This window comes from Mya arenaria, chromosome 8 (genome assembly GCF_026914265.1).
Source record: "Mya arenaria isolate MELC-2E11 chromosome 8, ASM2691426v1".
Lineage (NCBI taxonomy): Eukaryota > Metazoa > Mollusca > Bivalvia > Myida > Myidae > Mya > Mya arenaria.
Window position 1 is genome coordinate 44217935 of NC_069129.1, and position 21414 is coordinate 44239348.

General features: G+C 49.4%; 6 non-coding genes and 1 pseudogene across 6 annotated transcripts; 4 read left to right on the forward strand and 3 right to left on the reverse strand.

Annotated features, from left to right (window-relative positions):
- Positions 1-3981: 3981 nt before the first annotated feature.
- LOC128245199 (U6 spliceosomal RNA) lies at positions 3982-4046 on the forward strand (annotated as a pseudogene).
- A 418-nt stretch (positions 4047-4464) lies between these two features.
- On the reverse strand, positions 4465-4581 carry LOC128245162 (U5 spliceosomal RNA). The gene has a single exon (XR_008263073.1). It is a non-coding gene; the product is annotated as a U5 spliceosomal RNA (small nuclear RNA).
- Positions 4582-5038: 457 nt separating this feature from the next.
- LOC128245195 (U6 spliceosomal RNA) lies at positions 5039-5148 on the forward strand. Its single transcript, XR_008263106.1, has one exon. It is a non-coding gene; the product is annotated as a U6 spliceosomal RNA (small nuclear RNA).
- A 625-nt stretch (positions 5149-5773) lies between these two features.
- On the forward strand, positions 5774-5844 carry Trnar-ucu (transfer RNA arginine (anticodon UCU)). The gene has a single exon. It is a non-coding gene; the product is annotated as a tRNA-Arg (tRNA).
- A 592-nt stretch (positions 5845-6436) lies between these two features.
- Trnaq-uug (transfer RNA glutamine (anticodon UUG)) lies at positions 6437-6507 on the reverse strand. The gene has a single exon. It is a non-coding gene; the product is annotated as a tRNA-Gln (tRNA).
- A 7689-nt stretch (positions 6508-14196) lies between these two features.
- Trnar-ucu (transfer RNA arginine (anticodon UCU)) lies at positions 14197-14267 on the forward strand. The gene has a single exon. It is a non-coding gene; the product is annotated as a tRNA-Arg (tRNA).
- Positions 14268-14859: 592 nt separating this feature from the next.
- On the reverse strand, positions 14860-14930 carry Trnaq-uug (transfer RNA glutamine (anticodon UUG)). The gene has a single exon. It is a non-coding gene; the product is annotated as a tRNA-Gln (tRNA).
- Positions 14931-21414: the final 6484 nt, after the last annotated feature.

Sequence of the window (21414 nt, forward strand, 5' to 3'; positions counted from 1 at the left end):
AAAAAACAAAAGTGGTCAACACGTTCAATCTGTGAGAGTGCAGCTTTAAGGATTAGCTACCTAACAAAAATAAAATATTCGAGAGTCAATAAAATACATTAGCAATCTGAAATATTCGAGGGCGCTAATGTGACCTCACTTTTTTCATCGAGCATCACAGTCCAAGCAAACATCAAATAAAATCAAAACAACCACAAGAAACACCGACTTACACAACCCCCTGTCAGCCTCATTTGCTCCTCATCCCATATTATTCTGCTGGAAGCCCTCGTCCTCTGCTTCGTTATTCAATGTGATGTCACCTGGCTCTGGCTCATCCCTCTGCCATCCTCGGTGTTGAGGGTGAACGTTTGAAGCTCCATCTGGTTCTGTCAGTACGGACACTCGAGCCCAGCCATCTCCCTTGACACTCAGAGAAACATTTTAGCAAATGATACACATTGAGTCTGTGAAATCACTGTTATGCAACATAATACTATTTTAGGTAAAATATCAAATTTTTATGAGTGATTCCATTCAAAAATAATTCAAAATCTTAACCAAAAGACTACTGTGCTATCTTTCATTATATAGAGTATGCCTGGGCCCTTGTTAAGAGTTATTTCTTTCTTAAAACACAGCCAATCTTGCTGAAACTTAACATACTTGATGATATTCAACATTCGTTTGCATGCATATCAAGTTTTATAGGATTAAAAGCCATCAAGTATTTTTCCCAGGCCAGGATCTATGCAAAAGGTGATAATTTGCTTAAAATGGGCATAAATGGACACTTAAAATCAGTCATTATTATCTAAAAACTGATGCATTCTTATTGAAACTTGGAAAACTACTTGCTTTTAGGTGGTTACTGTCATAATGGGTCTGTTCTATTGGATGTATTGCATTAAAGCAGTTTTCCCAGGCCTGGATCTATGCAAAGTGTACTAATTTGCTTAAAACAGGCATGAATAGACCCTTAAAATTGGTCACTATTACCTTAAAACTGATTCATTCTTACTGAAACTTGGAAAACCACTTGCTTTTGGGTGGTTACTGTCATAATGGGTCTGTTCTATTGGATGTATTGCATTAAAGCAGTTTTCCCAGGCCTGGATCTATGCAAAGTGTACTAATTTGCTTAAAACAGGCATGAATAGACCCTTAAAATTGGTCACTATTACCTTAAAACTGATTCATTCTTATTGAAACTTGGAAAACTACTTGCTTTTAGGTGGCTACTGTCATAATGGGTCTGTTCTATTGGATGTATTGCATTAAAGCAGTTTACCCAGGCCTGGATCTATGCAAAGTGTACTAATTTGCTTAAAACAGGCATGAATAGACCCTTAAAATTGGTCACTATTACCTTAAAACTGATTCATTCTTACTGAAACTTGGAAAACCACTTGCTTTTAGGTAGTTTCTGTCATAGTTTGTCTGCTCCATTGGATGTATGGCATGAAAGTATTTTTTCTAGGTCATAATCATTGAAATAAAGCACATTTTCATGAAACTGGGCATACAGCGATACCATAAACAGTCATTATTTCCATAGAATTGGACAAATAGGGCTCAAACTTGGACTAACTCTTGGTATTTAGTGGCTCTTTGCATACATATTGCATATGTAAGGATGCATGGCCTCAAAGTATTTTTTCATGGTCAGTATATGTGAAAAAAATGCTCGTTTTCATGACACTGGGCTTGACTGGAGACTTAAAAGTAACCATTAATCTCCTTATACTCAACCAATCTGGTTGAAACTTGGAATAAAACTTGCTGTCTAGTAGTTCCTTGCATATATGGTATGTATATTGGGATACAATGCCTTTTACTATTTTTACCAGGCCAATGAAACATTTTTAAAGCCTAAAAAACACTATTCTGACAGAACCGAGTGTGCTGGGACACTTAAAAATGGCCATTTCTTTATCAAAACTGGTCCAATGTTTCTGAAACTTTGCATCGGGCTTGCTTTACATTAGTTATTGGCACAAATCACATGTTCGGTGGGAATAAATGGCTGGAAATATTTTTTTGCAGCGAAGATCTATGCACATTTTGCCGGTTTTCATCACATTGAGCCTGGCCGCATGTTATAAACGGTTTAAAATGAAATAAAGCTCAAATTGTTTGCCTGAAACTTCACCGAAAGGTGGGTTTATTCTATTTCTAGGCATAACTATTACGCACCATCACATGTAATGTCTCTAAGAGCTTTTGGCTTGTTGACATCTGTGTGCATTTAGCTGATATAAATGCACACTGGCTATTTTAAGCAGCAGTACACATAAACAACCTTCTTTAAGCCGCTGAAATTGGACTGAAAAGCATAACAAACATGGATTTGATGCGTTTACTGACATATATAACCAATATGAAGAGATATTATGTTTTTAAAAGACTGTATCCTTAAATATAAGGCTGTAATGCATGTACAACTCTGCCGAGCAATACTATTCATCGTCAACTGTAGAAATGACAGTAAAGTGTCATTTGGGCTGCATAATATTCACAAAATATTACACGTGTATTCATTGCAATGAGATTTGGACACTTTTCTGGTTAAAAAAGAAGTGCGAACAATTTATAAGCTCCAAAGTGCATTTCTAGTAAGCCACTGCTGGGATTTGAACCCAGAACTCTTCCTACATGGTAGAAAGTGTCTTTCTTGAGACTACAGTGGCGGGTTAAGATCAGCATGGAGCAATTTGCCTAAAATTCATCATTTCGTACCAGAAAAGTGACCAGATGTCACTGTTCTGTGTCCCGCAGCAACGGTTTCATGCGTGCTTAGGGAACACGCTAATGTACAGATACAAACGGGCTTAGTAATGAAATAATGCGCACTCTGGCAGTTGCGGTAGCTCATATACTATACAGAAATAGTTGTCGGTCAAGCCGAATGCCAGGCGGGGTGGGGCTACACCTTATGGGGTGGAGCTACAGCTGGAGCTTCAAGGGTCCCCTGCCTTGCATAGAGTCTGGTCTTTCTGCAGTCGTTTCGAGCATTGGCAAGCACGCGAAGAGCTGAAGACACAAGCATTTGGCAGGAATATGTGTTACAGAGGTTCGGGACAAGTTAAATGTGTTTTACTTATGGGATTAGAATGTAATTAGCAGTACACACATAAGCAATCAAGAAGTGTACATACCAGGTGCATGCTGCCGGCACGCGCGGACCGTCTAGCAGGGTTCCCCACACGTCTGGACCTTGTCCCTGTCCAGGCGGCTGCCCGGCCACGCCCGTTGTGCCCCGTCGGTGGAAATAGAGCCCGCGGTGAAAATTTTTCTGCCGGCTGCTCAGTTGACAGGTGACTGGAAGAAAGAAAACGTGAATGTGCAAATTGCGCGTGCGATCGAGCGGATCCGGGGTCGGGTCATGTCGCGACAACACTAATGAGCAAATATACGTATGGAATGCGCATGTTTCCATTGAAAAATGTGCATTTTTGAGTGGAAAACCAAGTTGACAGTTGCATTGAAATAAGAGGGGTGGGGTAAAAAAGTTGAAAGCGTGTTTTTTTAGGTAAATACTGAATTGCTGGCGAAATAATTTTCAGCGAGGGCAGCTGCAAGATATCTGAGCCCAAAACAGTCGCCTATCGAGTGGCGGGTAGCGTAAAATGAAAGAAACGGCCGTCTAAAGCAAGTGTCAAGTCAGTTTACGAAGCGAAAATAACGAAAGTAGGTCAAACCCGTATTTGGCTAATTTAAGCCGTGACATCCGGATTTCTGGCACTCGTTGAGTAGATGCGTATTAAAAAGGATTAATTCCACCGAAGTTGGCACGCAGCTTTGTGTATTTAAGGTTTGCAGCCCACTAATAGGAATGAAAATATCCAAGATGGCCGCTTCCATGTTAGTTCCAAGTTGTTTAATGACGTCAGTGAGACACGTGATGAATGGTTCCATGTTGATTGGTCGAAACATGGAACAACTTGGAATGGAATATGGAACGGGCAGCCAATGAAGATGGAGAGATTGTTCCATGTTTGGGGAGAAGAACCGCCTGTCCCCTGCGCAAGGATGACACGCAAATTCGTGAAGCGTTCCATATTTTTTGAAACTTGGAACACCAATCTTGGAACGACAATCTTGGAACATTATTAAAAGTAAACAAGCAAGAGAAAGTATTACTTTTTTATGTCATTATATAGCGTTTTACGTAAGGCTTATTTATTACCGATCGTTGTCTTCAAAAAGTAAATAAGCATTCGAATGATAAAACTCTTTTGTTTAACTCTTGAAACATTTCATTTCAGATGGCATCGACAGGGCTGCTTTATCTGCGAAGGACATTAATGACGCGTTAAAATAAAACAATACCAAAGGCATTTTATGGCATCTATTTATCGTCTTAGTATCTGAATACTAGCAATAAAACTTGCGAACAGGCCCCTTCTTGCAATACAAACAACAATAGAACACACCGATCCGTGTAAAATCTAGTTTACGATAATAGCTATTAGAATGTGATTAACCTCGCATTAGCGAGGCTCAAGAAATAAGTCTATAGACTCATTGATTGATCCACTGCACGGAAATCTTTAGTAAAAGGCGAAAGATTTATGCGTGACTGTAGTGAAACCAGAGTTACATGATCTAAACTCCATGCAAGCAATGTACTGTCATTTTAAATACATTAGCGGTGATTGCGGACCATGAATATAAGCTGTTTCCGTGACTTATCGTACTTCCGGTATCACGTGATCACCGTTCCATTAATAGATTCTATTAATAGAATATACGATACACGTACTGCACTGACACAGTACGCTTACAAGGGACGCTACAGTGCATTATGGCACATTGTACCATAGAAATAGCCTTAAAAAGTGCTTTTATGTGAAAATAAAGACGTAACTTAATTGTTACGTAATTAAATAATAGCATTTTAAACTATGTAACGCATATTTTTATACGGATCATAAGTAATTGCATTTACTTTAAACATTCAGCAGTGCATTACTGACCCACTGGCCTTACGCAATCTGATATTCGGTTAAAAAAACTGTTCTCCCATATTTAGGACATGCCATTCTCTCCCATATTCGTACTGCTTCGGCAGTACATATACTAAAATTGGAACGATACAGAGAAGATTAGCATGGCCCCTGCGCAAAGGAGGGCACGCAATCTTCTCCCCAGGCGTTCCATGTTTCAAAAACGCAAATAAGGGGCCATAGCCGGCCCGCCCCGGGGCCACCGGGGCTCGCCCCGGCCGTTCCCCGTTCGGCCCGGTGGACGTTTTCGGACGGCGCCAGAGCCGTTTCGACTAGTTAATCGGGGCCCTGGGAATGGACAGTTAAAACCAGCAAATTCACTACATATCAGCACATAGGGTCGCAATAACGCGTACAAAATTGTCAAATGTGGGCGGATTTTGGCGATATTTCGGGATTTAGTACAGCTTAGACAGACCTTTCGGACGGTACCGTCGGTTTAAGCGATTCCATTCAAGAAAATGGAAATTCAAAAAAAAAATTGGGCCATTTTGAGCACTTTTGACAGGTCACGCACAGCTCGTTTAATCAACTGTCTGTACGTTTCACTCTCGTTTTCTCACTTATTTGTGTGTGTTGTGGTTGCCTTTCACCAAATTCGGGCGGAACACGGGACTATTGGCACGAAAGATGCTCACAAACTTGACACCAAGACCCAGGTTCAGTATACAGGAACACGGTGCACTTACAGTCCATTTATTGCACAAATACACACTCAATGACACAATTGAAAGACATAATGAAAGAAATAAGACGTAGAAACGCCCAAAGTTGCCGGCTTTACAGCCACTGTAGTTCAGCGGTAGAACACATCCTCTCTGAGGGTGAGACCTGGGTTCGAATCCCAGCGGTGGCAGGCTATCTGTGCAGCAATGGGCAAAACACTGAACATTCTCGTCCAAACAGTCCGCACGCTCACTAGTTAGGCACGCATTAGCATTGTCGGGTCAAGAAGTGCGAGGGTTCGGCAGATGTCTACCACAGTGAGCCCCATTAACAGCAGGCACGGCCCTTTTGTGCATGAAAATGTTCAATTAAGAGACTGTACAGTGCATTTATGAGAACTTTATGGTATTTGCACGTTACGGTAATACCTGTGGCCTCATATGGCATGCCAGAGGCATTCATAGTCCATTCTTTGAAGAAAATGACAACAAAACACAGTAAAAATGGCACATATTTTATTCTGCACATAACATTTATTAGGATTTTACGGTACTTTGACACATTACGGTAATTCTTCAATCTTCAAGTTTGGTATCATTCCGACCGGCATCTCAGCCCGATTAATTAAACGGACAGCATTTGCGAAAATGAGCACTGCTTCAGAAGACAGTGAATTTTTATAACTAATAATGGTAACACAACAAAATAATGCCTCATTGGTGAACGTACCGAGTAGTTTAAGAGAAATTTACAATTTTCTGCCCGTAACTGCACAAATAGCTTGCCACTGCTGGGAATCGAACCCAGGTCACACCCTACAAGAGGTTGCATTCTACCACTGAACTACAATGGCTGTTGAGCAGGCAGTTTCGGGCATTTCTTCAAGTAAAGTCATCCAATAAATTCACCAGTAAAGCATTACCAACAGGCATTAAGAGACACTGACTAACACAACCACCCGTCAGCCACGGACAAGGCGGTTCAAAGGGAAAGGGTTAGGCAAAGGGTTAGGTTTGGTTACCTGTCAGACGGACAGTTAAATCACAATAGCAAGATGAAAGAGGTGAGGGCCCGTCAGGGCCCTCACCTCTTTCATCGGGCGGCACGGTCCAGGCAAACCACAGGAAACACGGACTAACACAACCACCCGTCAGCCACCAGAAAAAGACTTCTTCCCATCAGCTTTTACAAGGACTTTGGACCTTCATTCTTTGCCAAAGATGCACTTGTGTCAAAGAAGGTAGCCTTAGAAGATTTTTTTTAACAATTTTGATAGTGTAATTTTGAAAAATGTGTGCCAAAGAGAAAGATATGCGAAAGAATGAAACTTGAGATTACAAAATAGAATTAATGCTGATTTTTGAAGGAATTATGAATTTTAAAGGGAATAAAAGCTCTAATTAACTGTTAGAATGTTGGAAAGCTCTAATTAACTGTTAGAATGTTGGAAAAATTGGAAAAAATAGATTACAAGCCAATACAAATAGAAATGGAAGAAATTCAAGTAAAATTCGAGTAAAATTCAAGTTAAATGCCAAAAAATAGAAAGAAAAAAAAATTATGTCAATTCCGGGGTGAGCACTGTCATAGTTGGGGGTAACACTGTCATAGTTGGGGGTAACACTGTCACAATTGGGATTTTACACTGTCACTATCAGTGAAGACATTGTCACTATCAATGCACTCAACAATTATTTGTCACTGTCATGGTGGTCGGGTGATGATGAAGAAGAGAGTTCTGCCTGCTGCTGCTGCTGCTGCTGCTGTTCTTGCCGACGCTGCTTCTTGGCCAGCCGCTGTATCACCTGCGAGGACCGCCACTCCTCCGGGGTCACCAGGGCCGTCTTGGCGCAGTACCAGCTGCCGTAGTACTGGGTGTGAGAGGGGGCATTCCGCAGCTCGCCGCACTTGCGGCAGGTGTACGTCCGCTGGGCCCTCTGCCTGGTGTACTCCTTCACGTACTGGCCCTCCAGCTTCTTCTTGAAGATCTGGTTGTGGTACCACTGGGTAGACCTGGCAATGGAAGGCAAGGAATCCGCAGTGGCGGCGAAGGGCACGGGCGTGGGAAGTGGCTGCCTGTCGTACAGGGAGTCCGGGTTTGGCGGCGTCTCGCGAGCTGCGGTGGGCGGCTTGGGCATCAGGACCCGCTTGCGCACCGTGGCGGCTCCGAGCAGGCTGCGCCGGACGGAGAAGCTGTGTTCCTGGCCAGGTGGGATCGGGGCCAACTCGCCCACAGGTACGCGCTGCGTGGGAGCAGGAAAGTTGCCGGTGGAGGCTGCCATGGGAGGCTCTCTCAGAGTGAAGCCCTGTCCCAAGATGGCTAACTCCTGGGCCTGAAAGCAGAGAAACACAGGGTTGTGCACAGGGGTAAAAAAAGAGACTGCAACAGACACAATACAATGCAATACAATACAATACAATACAATTAACGGTGCACCCAGCTCTCCTGCGCTTCCAACTAATGCTTACACACCTTGACACGGTCATTATACCACTTGGTTAAAGTTGCATTGTTTATGTTAAACAGCTGCAGACCGGTCTCGGCCACCACGCGGGGCTGCTCCACCACGAGGCGCCTGATGTTGCGGTAGGCCCTGGTTATCAAAGACCAACGCTCGATCCTCTGGCCGGCCCTCTTCTCGGGAGACGGATGGGACCCGCAGAGCTTGATCACCAGACTGGCCATGATGCGGTTGGCGTCCGGTCTCTGGGCGGGACCCTCACTGTCTCCACGCATGGTCCTGTAAACGTGACAGATCTCTAGTGAACACCAGGCTGGGCTTACTCCGCATGGAAAAAGGCCAACATTAGGATAACAGACACTGACCGGTTCACAGCATCAACACCGGGGACAACGCTCTGGGCGCCCTTCTTCTTGTAGGTGGCAGTGGACACCTTCGTGATCCGGGTCCGGTGGCGGGCTCTCGGAGTGGTAGGCTGCTTGTCGAAGTCTGTGAGCATGCCCCACAGACGGATGATGTGGGCGGCCTGGTCGTCGGTCAGGGCAAGATCCTGATCCCTCAACGAGTGCAGGTAGTCCGCCAGCTGGTCTACCAGTCCGTACCCCGGCAAGTTGTCCGGACCGACGGCATCCTGAAAACGAGAGGAAGGAAGGACGGTCAGCAACGGGGTGAGACGCGGAGTTGGGCATCGGCGTTCGGACAGAGACGGACACTTACGGTGGGGTCACTCTGCCCGGGCTGCTGGTCTCCTGACGGTGGTTGCACTGGCACGGGTGCTGGGGGTGGCGGCGGGACGGGGACCTGGAGTGGCTGGGGCTGGGGTGGGGTCAGAATACGGGTGGGGGCCGGGGGTCTCCTGAAGGGTGCGGCTGCCGGGTCAGACCTCAGTTGCTCCTCGTCCACGGGGGGCTGAGTGGGGTCTTCCTCTTCCTGGAAGCCCTCATCCTCTGCCTCGTCGTCCATGGAGATGGCGCCCGGCTCTGGTTCGACCCTCGCAGACGCCGCATCCTCAGGGTCCAAGGTGACCGCCTGCAGCTCCATGTGATTCTGCCCGTACAGGTACTCTAGCCCGATCTTTTCGCCTGAAAAACGTGGGGGAGAGGTGAGATGCAGGTAAGAACACAGTACAGTGTGGTAAATACACAACCAGAGTATAAAGACATTATAAATACATATATACATACATACATACATACATACATACATACATACACACATATACAAAAACAACTGTCAAAACCGTGCTACCTACCAGTGTACGCCCTAGGAGGCCTGAAGTCAGGGATCAACTTACGGTCCAGAAGCGCGTAACTCAACCTGTTCACGGAGTGCTGCAACTGGCCGCTGTAGTTGCTTCCGCCTGTAGCCTCCTTCTCCCTGTCCTCGTTCCATCTCATCAGTCCGTCCAGCAGATAGGCCTGGAAGTGGGCGTCCGAGGCGGTCGTGCCCGGGATGAACTTGGCGAGGTGGTTGTGGAAGGACTCCAGGGACACGGAGCCACGAGCGCACCGGTACCTGCACAGGACGGTGCCGCCCTTCTTGGAGGTCCCCGTGACGGTGTAGAGGGAGATGCCTTCTGGGTCCTGGATACAGCCAATGTGCCTCTTCTGCCTGTCCCAGATGGCGGTCATCACCTCGTTGTCAAACAGGGCCACTCCGCTCGTGTCCCTGCCCTGGTCTCCCATGAACGCCTCCATCAGCTCCCCGATCAGGCGGGTGGTCTCCTCGACTCCGCGGGTACGACGCCGGCAGTACAGGGCCAGCTCGCGCTTGGTCAGCCAGTGGCAGATGTCCTCGCTGCTGGGCCGCTCCACCTGGCGCTGCATGAGCTCGGCGGTCTTCGCCTCCTTCAGCTTCTCCAGGTCCTCGCTGCTCCACTCGAAGATGGCCTTGGACAGCCGCGACATGAACAGAGGGTACAGAATGTGAGCATCTGTGGAGCAACCAGCAGAGAACCTGCGCATAAAGTGCCAGATGTCCAGACGTACCTTCATGAGCGGCCAGGCGTGGAACATCCTGTGTATCTCCGAGTCGCCGCAGCAGTCGCGGTCGACGTACAGGACCTGGGGCGGGTCTTCCGCGGCTCTGTCGTAGCGGTCCACTATCCCGTCCACCATGCTCGCAAGCCCGTAGCCCTCTCTGCTGGTCAGGACGCTCATCAGCACCTGGCCCTTCTCGTTCCCCACGTTGGAGGCCCACGAAGCCGTGCCGCGGCTCTGGCCAGCCAACTTCTTTGCGACCTGAAGTGGAAAAAAGACGGCAGTTTGATCAGTGCGAACCGGACGGTGGAAGCAACGGAGACAAATGCACACTCGAGATCAGATGTAACCAATTACCTTCTTGGTAGAATCCATCTTAAGGATCCTACCGAATGTTGAAGTGATCGCCGCCTTGATGTCGTCCACCCTACCCATTATGTCGTGGCAGTAGACGGTCTGGAGCCACGCGGCCTGGGGAACCGGAACTCGCCGTGGCGGATCGTGCACGGCCTGCCTGGCGACCACCTTGGAGTCAAAGACGGACTGGCAGTCTGCGAGGTAGTGCAGGGTCTTGGTCATCCACTCCTGGCTGTGCTCCTCCTCCAGCTTCCGGCGCAGCTGGTTGGCGCTGTTCCCCTGGCCCCTGGTCCGCAGAAGGGTGACCACGGTGACGTCGCACGCGTACCTGAAAAAGACATTAGCTCGTGTACAACCGGGCGCACGGTGCAAGTAGTGCGTTCGAGTTCTAACCGCGTTACTGTACCGTGTACTTACTTGTATGTGAGCACCGCGGAGAACAGGTTACGGTGCGCGACGTCAAGCTGATTCAGCACAGACTGACTCCAACCCAGGTAACGCTTGTTGCAAGACTTACATTGCAGCTCCTCAGTTACCGCGTAGTAGAAGCCAGTCAGGTTCAGCACCTCCCTCACCACATCGTGCGGACCCGCGGCCACCAGCTCCCTCCGGCACACGACACAGCTCACCTTGACGGCCCACAGGCGACGGGGCATCCACACCAGCAGGGGGTGGGCAAAGTACCTGTCTACACCTGGAATGCCGTGCGGGTTGAGGCTCGCCTGGGGGGGGTAGTACCACAGCTGAGTTGGCCTGACCTCCAACCGGCCCTGCGCGTTGTGGCGCACAAGGGCCTTGGACACCCAGCTGTGGTCGACGGGCGGCAGGTTCGACTTCCACCCTCTGGGAAGAGGATGGGGATCTGAAATGCAACAGTCTTGTCAATGAGTACCGGCTTTTTTAAGTGAACATTTCAATTTCACAAGTTTAACTTTATTTCTATTGAAAATTACAATATATTATCAAGTTTTATTTAATAAAATGCCTTATCTAAAGTCTAATCTATGACCACAATAACAAAAGCCCCAGCCACACAACAGATAAAAGTATAGTTAGAAGCAGCAAACAACACATAGAACGCATTGTTACACTTGTGTATGTATATTATATACATGTATATATTGGTGAGGTTAAGTAAGATGAGGTTAGGTGAGGTACTATGAGGTAAAGTGAATTGCTATGACAACACATGCTAGCTAAGATAGATTACGAATAGGCGCTGTTAACACTAGTTGCTAAGCACATTTAAGTCCACACCCAAGACTTACCGATACGCCGCGGACACATCTGAATGAAAATGCATGCCAAACATTAGTACATATTGCGGCGGCAAACAAGTATACAAAGTCTCCAATGAAATAGACAATCGAGGACTGTGAGCACTAATATATCTTTCAAACACGACTTACCGGCTGGCTGCAGTTTACCACCAAGTTTGACCTCCTGTCTGAGCTCTGCCAGGGATGGCCGGGCTTCCGAAGTCCCAGCTGCGGCCTCGGTCTGGGGAGCTGGCTTCGGCTGACTGGCCGGCACCGCGGTCTGGCTGGACTCGAAGGTCTTGACTTCCTGCAGCAGCTCTTGGTCACCCATCTCTTCCGTCGGTGGCTTGGACACTGCAAGAGAGCGCGTTAATGTAGAAGTGCACAAGCACAAGACATTTATTTATTTATTTATTTACATTGTCATGTCCACGAATAACTAAGTACCTGTAGCTGTAGCTGAGACTTTGGGGACGGGCAGCTTGGTGTGCTGCGCGGTCTTCTGGAGGCGGCGTGCCACCTCGGCTGTAGGGAGTGTAGACTTCAGTAGCGCGGCGGCCGTCTTCCTCTTCCTTTCGGCCTCCAGCGCCATGTTCCTGAAGTCAATGGACTTCCGCTTCTGCGCCAAGGCGGCCCGGCCGTCCGGGAAGCTCTGCATGTAGGTCTGCAAGAGAGAGGTGAGAGCGGGATGTACATTTGCGTGAGAGCACGGCGCGAGACAAGAGACGGATACAGCGAGTGGTGCTTACCTTGAGCTCGTGCTTATTTTTGTTAAGTGGCGTGTCACCTGTGTTGCCTCCTTCGTCCTCCATCTTGCAGATGAGGAAGGTCGCATAGCCAACGTCGTTTTCCAGCAGCCAGTGGAAGGTCTGACCCCGATACTTACCGAGCTGCAGCTCATAGAGGCCTCGCAGCGTGAACCTGTCGGGGTCCTGTATGCCCTGCTCCCTGGCCGCTCGCTGGGCGTTGGCGTGGACGTTGTCCTGCGGCAGTGCATGCGTCCAGCCCTTGTGGACGTTCCGCCGGGCTACCTCTTCGGCCTCCTCTGTCGCCTTGAAGACGCAGTAGCCGGTGGACAGCTTCCTCACATTGGGGATCTTGTTCATGGTGCACTGTGAAAAAAAAAAGTGGAATGCACACACTGGGCGAGACTGGTGGCAAAGGGGGTGTTTGTACATATTGCGGGGACAATAAAGAGCAGAACTGAGTATGAAAGTGAGGTGAATCGAGTGATAAACAATGAGTTTTGAAGGAAAAATGAGTTGACATTTGTTGCGAAAATGGGTGGGTGGGGAAAAGTGTTTGAAGTGCGAATTTCTGGTTAATTACGAAAGATGTGAGAAAGGGGTGTTGAGCGAGGGAAGGGCCGACATATCTGAGTCGAAAACAAGCGCCTTTGGCCCGTGTCATTGAGTAATATGGAAGATATAGGCGAAAATAGTGATGTTGTCGTTCGTCTGCTAGTTGACAATAGCGAATGTAGGTCAAGTTACGGAATGGCGAATTAAAGGCATGTCATGCCCTTTTTTGGCAACATTTAAGTAGAATACAATAATTAATAATGAATGCAAGAAGATCTTACGCGAAGACAAGTCCCTGAAAGGTATTAGATGCAGGAATAGGTGAGCAAAAATCCAAGATGGCCGCTTCCATGTTAGTTCCAAGTTGTTTAATGACGTCAGTGAGACACGTGATGAATGGTTCCATGTTGATTGGTCGAAACATGGAACAACTTGGAATGGAATATGGAACGGGCAGCCAATGAAGATGGAGAGATTGTTCCATGTTTGGGGAGAAGAACCGCCTGTCCCCTGCGCAAAGGAGGGCACGCAATCTTCTCCCCAGGCGTTCCATGTTTCAAAAACGCAAATAAGGGGCCATAGCCGGCCCGCCCCGGGGCCACCGGGGCTCGCCCCGGCCGTTCCCCGTTCGGCCCGGTGGACGTTTTCGGACGGCGCCAGAGCCGTTTCGACTAGATAATCGGGGCCCTGGGAATGGACAGTTAAAACCAGCAAATTCACTACATATCAGCACATAGGGTCGCAATAACGCGTACAAAATTGTCAAATGTGGGCGGATTTTGGCGATATTTCGGGATTTAGTACAGCTTAGACAGACCTTTCGGACGGTACCGTCGGTTTAAGCGATTCCATTCAAGAAAATGGAAATTCAAAAAAAAAATTGGGCCATTTTGAGCACTTTTGACAGGTCACGCACAGCTCGTTTAATCAACTGTCTGTACGTTTCACTCTCGTTTTCTCACTTATTTGTGTGTGTTGTGGTTGCCTTTCACCAAATTCGGGCGGAACACGGGACTATTGGCACGAAAGATGCTCACAAACTTGACACCAAGACCCAGGTTCAGTATACAGGAACACGGTGCACTTACAGTCCATTTATTGCACAAATACACACTCAATGACACAATTGAAAGACATAATGAAAGAAATAAGACGTAGAAACGCCCAAAGTTGCCGGCTTTACAGCCACTGTAGTTCAGCGGTAGAACACATCCTCTCTGAGGGTGAGACCTGGGTTCGAATCCCAGCGGTGGCAGGCTATCTGTGCAGCAATGGGCAAAACACTGAACATTCTCGTCCAAACAGTCCGCACGCTCACTAGTTAGGCACGCATTAGCATTGTCGGGTCAAGAAGTGCGAGGGTTCGGCAGATGTCTACCACAGTGAGCCCCATTAACAGCAGGCACGGCCCTTTTGTGCATGAAAATGTTCAATTAAGAGACTGTACAGTGCATTTATGAGAACTTTATGGTATTTGCACGTTACGGTAATACCTGTGGCCTCATATGGCATGCCAGAGGCATTCATAGTCCATTCTTTGAAGAAAATGACAACAAAACACAGTAAAAATGGCACATATTTTATTCTGCACATAACATTTATTAGGATTTTACGGTACTTTGACACATTACGGTAATTCTTCAATCTTCAAGTTTGGTATCATTCCGACCGGCATCTCAGCCCGATTAATTAAACGGACAGCATTTGCGAAAATGAGCACTGCTTCAGAAGACAGTGAATTTTTATAACTAATAATGGTAACACAACAAAATAATGCCTCATTGGTGAACGTACCGAGTAGTTTAAGAGAAATTTACAATTTTCTGCCCGTAACTGCACAAATAGCTTGCCACTGCTGGGAATCGAACCCAGGTCACACCCTACAAGAGGTTGCATTCTACCACTGAACTACAATGGCTGTTGAGCAGGCAGTTTCGGGCATTTCTTCAAGTAAAGTCATCCAATAAATTCACCAGTAAAGCATTACCAACAGGCATTAAGAGACACTGACTAACACAACCACCCGTCAGCCACGGACAAGGCGGTTCAAAGGGAAAGGGTTAGGCAAAGGGTTAGGTTTGGTTACCTGTCAGACGGACAGTTAAATCACAATAGCAAGATGAAAGAGGTGAGGGCCCGTCAGGGCCCTCACCTCTTTCATCGGGCGGCACGGTCCAGGCAAACCACAGGAAACACGGACTAACACAACCACCCGTCAGCCACCAGAAAAAGACTTCTTCCCATCAGCTTTTACAAGGACTTTGGACCTTCATTCTTTGCCAAAGATGCACTTGTGTCAAAGAAGGTAGCCTTAGAAGATTTTTTTTAACAATTTTGATAGTGTAATTTTGAAAAATGTGTGCCAAAGAGAAAGATATGCGAAAGAATGAAACTTGAGATTACAAAATAGAATTAATGCTGATTTTTGAAGGAATTATGAATTTTAAAGGGAATAAAAGCTCTAATTAACTGTTAGAATGTTGGAAAGCTCTAATTAACTGTTAGAATGTTGGAAAAATTGGAAAAAATAGATTACAAGCCAATACAAATAGAAATGGAAGAAATTCAAGTAAAATTCGAGTAAAATTCAAGTTAAATGCCAAAAAATAGAAAGAAAAAAAAATTATGTCAATTCCGGGGTGAGCACTGTCATAGTTGGGGGTAACACTGTCATAGTTGGGGGTAACACTGTCACAATTGGGATTTTACACTGTCACTATCAGTGAAGACATTGTCACTATCAATGCACTCAACAATTATTTGTCACTGTCATGGTGGTCGGGTGATGATGAAGAAGAGAGTTCTGCCTGCTGCTGCTGCTGCTGCTGCTGTTCTTGCCGACGCTGCTTCTTGGCCAGCCGCTGTATCACCTGCGAGGACCGCCACTCCTCCGGGGTCACCAGGGCCGTCTTGGCGCAGTACCAGCTGCCGTAGTACTGGGTGTGAGAGGGGGCATTCCGCAGCTCGCCGCACTTGCGGCAGGTGTACGTCCGCTGGGCCCTCTGCCTGGTGTACTCCTTCACGTACTGGCCCTCCAGCTTCTTCTTGAAGATCTGGTTGTGGTACCACTGGGTAGACCTGGCAATGGAAGGCAAGGAATCCGCAGTGGCGGCGAAGGGCACGGGCGTGGGAAGTGGCTGCCTGTCGTACAGGGAGTCCGGGTTTGGCGGCGTCTCGCGAGCTGCGGTGGGCGGCTTGGGCATCAGGACCCGCTTGCGCACCGTGGCGGCTCCGAGCAGGCTGCGCCGGACGGAGAAGCTGTGTTCCTGGCCAGGTGGGATCGGGGCCAACTCGCCCACAGGTACGCGCTGCGTGGGAGCAGGAAAGTTGCCGGTGGAGGCTGCCATGGGAGGCTCTCTCAGAGTGAAGCCCTGTCCCAAGATGGCTAACTCCTGGGCCTGAAAGCAGAGAAACACAGGGTTGTGCACAGGGGTAAAAAAAGAGACTGCAACAGACACAATACAATGCAATACAATACAATACAATACAATTAACGGTGCACCCAGCTCTCCTGCGCTTCCAACTAATGCTTACACACCTTGACACGGTCATTATACCACTTGGTTAAAGTTGCATTGTTTATGTTAAACAGCTGCAGACCGGTCTCGGCCACCACGCGGGGCTGCTCCACCACGAGGCGCCTGATGTTGCGGTAGGCCCTGGTTATCAAAGACCAACGCTCGATCCTCTGGCCGGCCCTCTTCTCGGGAGACGGATGGGACCCGCAGAGCTTGATCACCAGACTGGCCATGATGCGGTTGGCGTCCGGTCTCTGGGCGGGACCCTCACTGTCTCCACGCATGGTCCTGTAAACGTGACAGATCTCTAGTGAACACCAGGCTGGGCTTACTCCGCATGGAAAAAGGCCAACATTAGGATAACAGACACTGACCGGTTCACAGCATCAACACCGGGGACAACGCTCTGGGCGCCCTTCTTCTTGTAGGTGGCAGTGGACACCTTCGTGATCCGGGTCCGGTGGCGGGCTCTCGGAGTGGTAGGCTGCTTGTCGAAGTCTGTGAGCATGCCCCACAGACGGATGATGTGGGCGGCCTGGTCGTCGGTCAGGGCAAGATCCTGATCCCTCAACGAGTGCAGGTAGTCCGCCAGCTGGTCTACCAGTCCGTACCCCGGCAAGTTGTCCGGACCGACGGCATCCTGAAAACGAGAGGAAGGAAGGACGGTCAGCAACGGGGTGAGACGCGGAGTTGGGCATCGGCGTTCGGACAGAGACGGACACTTACGGTGGGGTCACTCTGCCCGGGCTGCTGGTCTCCTGACGGTGGTTGCACTGGCACGGGTGCTGGGGGTGGCGGCGGGACGGGGACCTGGAGTGGCTGGGGCTGGGGTGGGGTCAGAATACGGGTGGGGGCCGGGGGTCTCCTGAAGGGTGCGGCTGCCGGGTCAGACCTCAGTTGCTCCTCGTCCACGGGGGGCTGAGTGGGGTCTTCCTCTTCCTGGAAGCCCTCATCCTCTGCCTCGTCGTCCATGGAGATGGCGCCCGGCTCTGGTTCGACCCTCGCAGACGCCGCATCCTCAGGGTCCAAGGTGACCGCCTGCAGCTCCATGTGATTCTGCCCGTACAGGTACTCTAGCCCGATCTTTTCGCCTGAAAAACGTGGGGGAGAGGTGAGATGCAGGTAAGAACACAGTACAGTGTGGTAAATACACAACCAGAGTATAAAGACATTATAAATACATATATACATACATACATACATACATACATACATACATACACACATATACAAAAACAACTGTCAAAACCGTGCTACCTACCAGTGTACGCCCTAGGAGGCCTGAAGTCAGGGATCAACTTACGGTCCAGAAGCGCGTAACTCAACCTGTTCACGGAGTGCTGCAACTGGCCGCTGTAGTTGCTTCCGCCTGTAGCCTCCTTCTCCCTGTCCTCGTTCCATCTCATCAGTCCGTCCAGCAGATAGGCCTGGAAGTGGGCGTCCGAGGCGGTCGTGCCCGGGATGAACTTGGCGAGGTGGTTGTGGAAGGACTCCAGGGACACGGAGCCACGAGCGCACCGGTACCTGCACAGGACGGTGCCGCCCTTCTTGGAGGTCCCCGTGACGGTGTAGAGGGAGATGCCTTCTGGGTCCTGGATACAGCCAATGTGCCTCTTCTGCCTGTCCCAGATGGCGGTCATCACCTCGTTGTCAAACAGGGCCACTCCGCTCGTGTCCCTGCCCTGGTCTCCCATGAACGCCTCCATCAGCTCCCCGATCAGGCGGGTGGTCTCCTCGACTCCGCGGGTACGACGCCGGCAGTACAGGGCCAGCTCGCGCTTGGTCAGCCAGTGGCAGATGTCCTCGCTGCTGGGCCGCTCCACCTGGCGCTGCATGAGCTCGGCGGTCTTCGCCTCCTTCAGCTTCTCCAGGTCCTCGCTGCTCCACTCGAAGATGGCCTTGGACAGCCGCGACATGAACAGAGGGTACAGAATGTGAGCATCTGTGGAGCAACCAGCAGAGAACCTGCGCATAAAGTGCCAGATGTCCAGACGTACCTTCATGAGCGGCCAGGCGTGGAACATCCTGTGTATCTCCGAGTCGCCGCAGCAGTCGCGGTCGACGTACAGGACCTGGGGCGGGTCTTCCGCGGCTCTGTCGTAGCGGTCCACTATCCCGTCCACCATGCTCGCAAGCCCGTAGCCCTCTCTGCTGGTCAGGACGCTCATCAGCACCTGGCCCTTCTCGTTCCCCACGTTGGAGGCCCACGAAGCCGTGCCGCGGCTCTGGCCAGCCAACTTCTTTGCGACCTGAAGTGGAAAAAAGACGGCAGTTTGATCAGTGCGAACCGGACGGTGGAAGCAACGGAGACAAATGCACACTCGAGATCAGATGTAACCAATTACCTTCTTGGTAGAATCCATCTTAAGGATCCTACCGAATGTTGAAGTGATCGCCGCCTTGATGTCGTCCACCCTACCCATTATGTCGTGGCAGTAGACGGTCTGGAGCCACGCGGCCTGGGGAACCGGAACTCGCCGTGGCGGATCGTGCACGGCCTGCCTGGCGACCACCTTGGAGTCAAAGACGGACTGGCAGTCTGCGAGGTAGTGCAGGGTCTTGGTCATCCACTCCTGGCTGTGCTCCTCCTCCAGCTTCCGGCGCAGCTGGTTGGCGCTGTTCCCCTGGCCCCTGGTCCGCAGAAGGGTGACCACGGTGACGTCGCACGCGTACCTGAAAAAGACATTAGCTCGTGTACAACCGGGCGCACGGTGCAAGTAGTGCGTTCGAGTTCTAACCGCGTTACTGTACCGTGTACTTACTTGTATGTGAGCACCGCGGAGAACAGGTTACGGTGCGCGACGTCAAGCTGATTCAGCACAGACTGACTCCAACCCAGGTAACGCTTGTTGCAAGACTTACATTGCAGCTCCTCAGTTACCGCGTAGTAGAAGCCAGTCAGGTTCAGCACCTCCCTCACCACATCGTGCGGACCCGCGGCCACCAGCTCCCTCCGGCACACGACACAGCTCACCTTGACGGCCCACAGGCGACGGGGCATCCACACCAGCAGGGGGTGGGCAAAGTACCTGTCTACACCTGGAATGCCGTGCGGGTTGAGGCTCGCCTGGGGGGGGTAGTACCACAGCTGAGTTGGCCTGACCTCCAACCGGCCCTGCGCGTTGTGGCGCACAAGGGCCTTGGACACCCAGCTGTGGTCGACGGGCGGCAGGTTCGACTTCCACCCTCTGGGAAGAGGATGGGGATCTGAAATGCAACAGTCTTGTCAATGAGTACCGGCTTTTTTAAGTGAACATTTCAATTTCACAAGTTTAACTTTATTTCTATTGAAAATTACAATATATTATCAAGTTTTATTTAATAAAATGCCTTATCTAAAGTCTAATCTATGACCACAATAACAAAAGCCCCAGCCACACAACAGATAAAAGTATAGTTAGAAGCAGCAAACAACACATAGAACGCATTGTTACACTTGTGTATGTATATTATATACATGTATATATTGGTGAGGTTAAGTAAGATGAGGTTAGGTGAGGTACTATGAGGTAAAGTGAATTGCTATGACAACACATGCTAGCTAAGATAGATTACGAATAGGCGCTGTTAACACTAGTTGCTAAGCACATTTAAGTCCACACCCAAGACTTACCGATACGCCGCGGACACATCTGAATGAAAATGCATGCCAAACATTAGTACATATTGCGGCGGCAAACAAGTATACAAAGTCTCCAATGAAATAGACAATCGAGGACTGTGAGCACTAATATATCTTTCAAACACGACTTACCGGCTGGCTGCAGTTTACCACCAAGTTTGACCTCCTGTCTGAGCTCTGCCAGGGATGGCCGGGCTTCCGAAGTCCCAGCTGCGGCCTCGGTCTGGGGAGCTGGCTTCGGCTGACTGGCCGGCACCGCGGTCTGGCTGGACTCGAAGGTCTTGACTTCCTGCAGCAGCTCTTGGTCACCCATCTCTTCCGTCGGTGGCTTGGACACTGCAAGAGAGCGCGTTAATGTAGAAGTGCACAAGCACAAGACATTTATTTATTTATTTATTTACATTGTCATGTCCACGAATAACTAAGTACCTGTAGCTGTAGCTGAGACTTTGGGGACGGGCAGCTTGGTGTGCTGCGCGGTCTTCTGGAGGCGGCGTGCCACCTCGGCTGTAGGGAGTGTAGACTTCAGTAGCGCGGCGGCCGTCTTCCTCTTCCTTTCGGCCTCCAGCGCCATGTTCCTGAAGTCAATGGACTTCCGCTTCTGCGCCAAGGCGGCCCGGCCGTCCGGGAAGCTCTGCATGTAGGTCTGCAAGAGAGAGGTGAGAGCGGGATGTACATTTGCGTGAGAGCACGGCGCGAGACAAGAGACGGATACAGCGAGTGGTGCTTACCTTGAGCTCGTGCTTATTTTTGTTAAGTGGCGTGTCACCTGTGTTGCCTCCTTCGTCCTCCATCTTGCAGATGAGGAAGGTCGCATAGCCAACGTCGTTTTCCAGCAGCCAGTGGAAGGTCTGACCCCGATACTTACCGAGCTGCAGCTCATAGAGGCCTCGCAGCGTGAACCTGTCGGGGTCCTGTATGCCCTGCTCCCTGGCCGCTCGCTGGGCGTTGGCGTGGACGTTGTCCTGCGGCAGTGCATGCGTCCAGCCCTTGTGGACGTTCCGCCGGGCTACCTCTTCGGCCTCCTCTGTCGCCTTGAAGACGCAGTAGCCGGTGGACAGCTTCCTCACATTGGGGATCTTGTTCATGGTGCACTGTGAAAAAAAAAAGTGGAATGCACACACTGGGCGAGACTGGTGGCAAAGGGGGTGTTTGTACATATTGCGGGGACAATAAAGAGCAGAACTGAGTATGAAAGTGAGGTGAATCGAGTGATAAACAATGAGTTTTGAAGGAAAAATGAGTTGACATTTGTTGCGAAA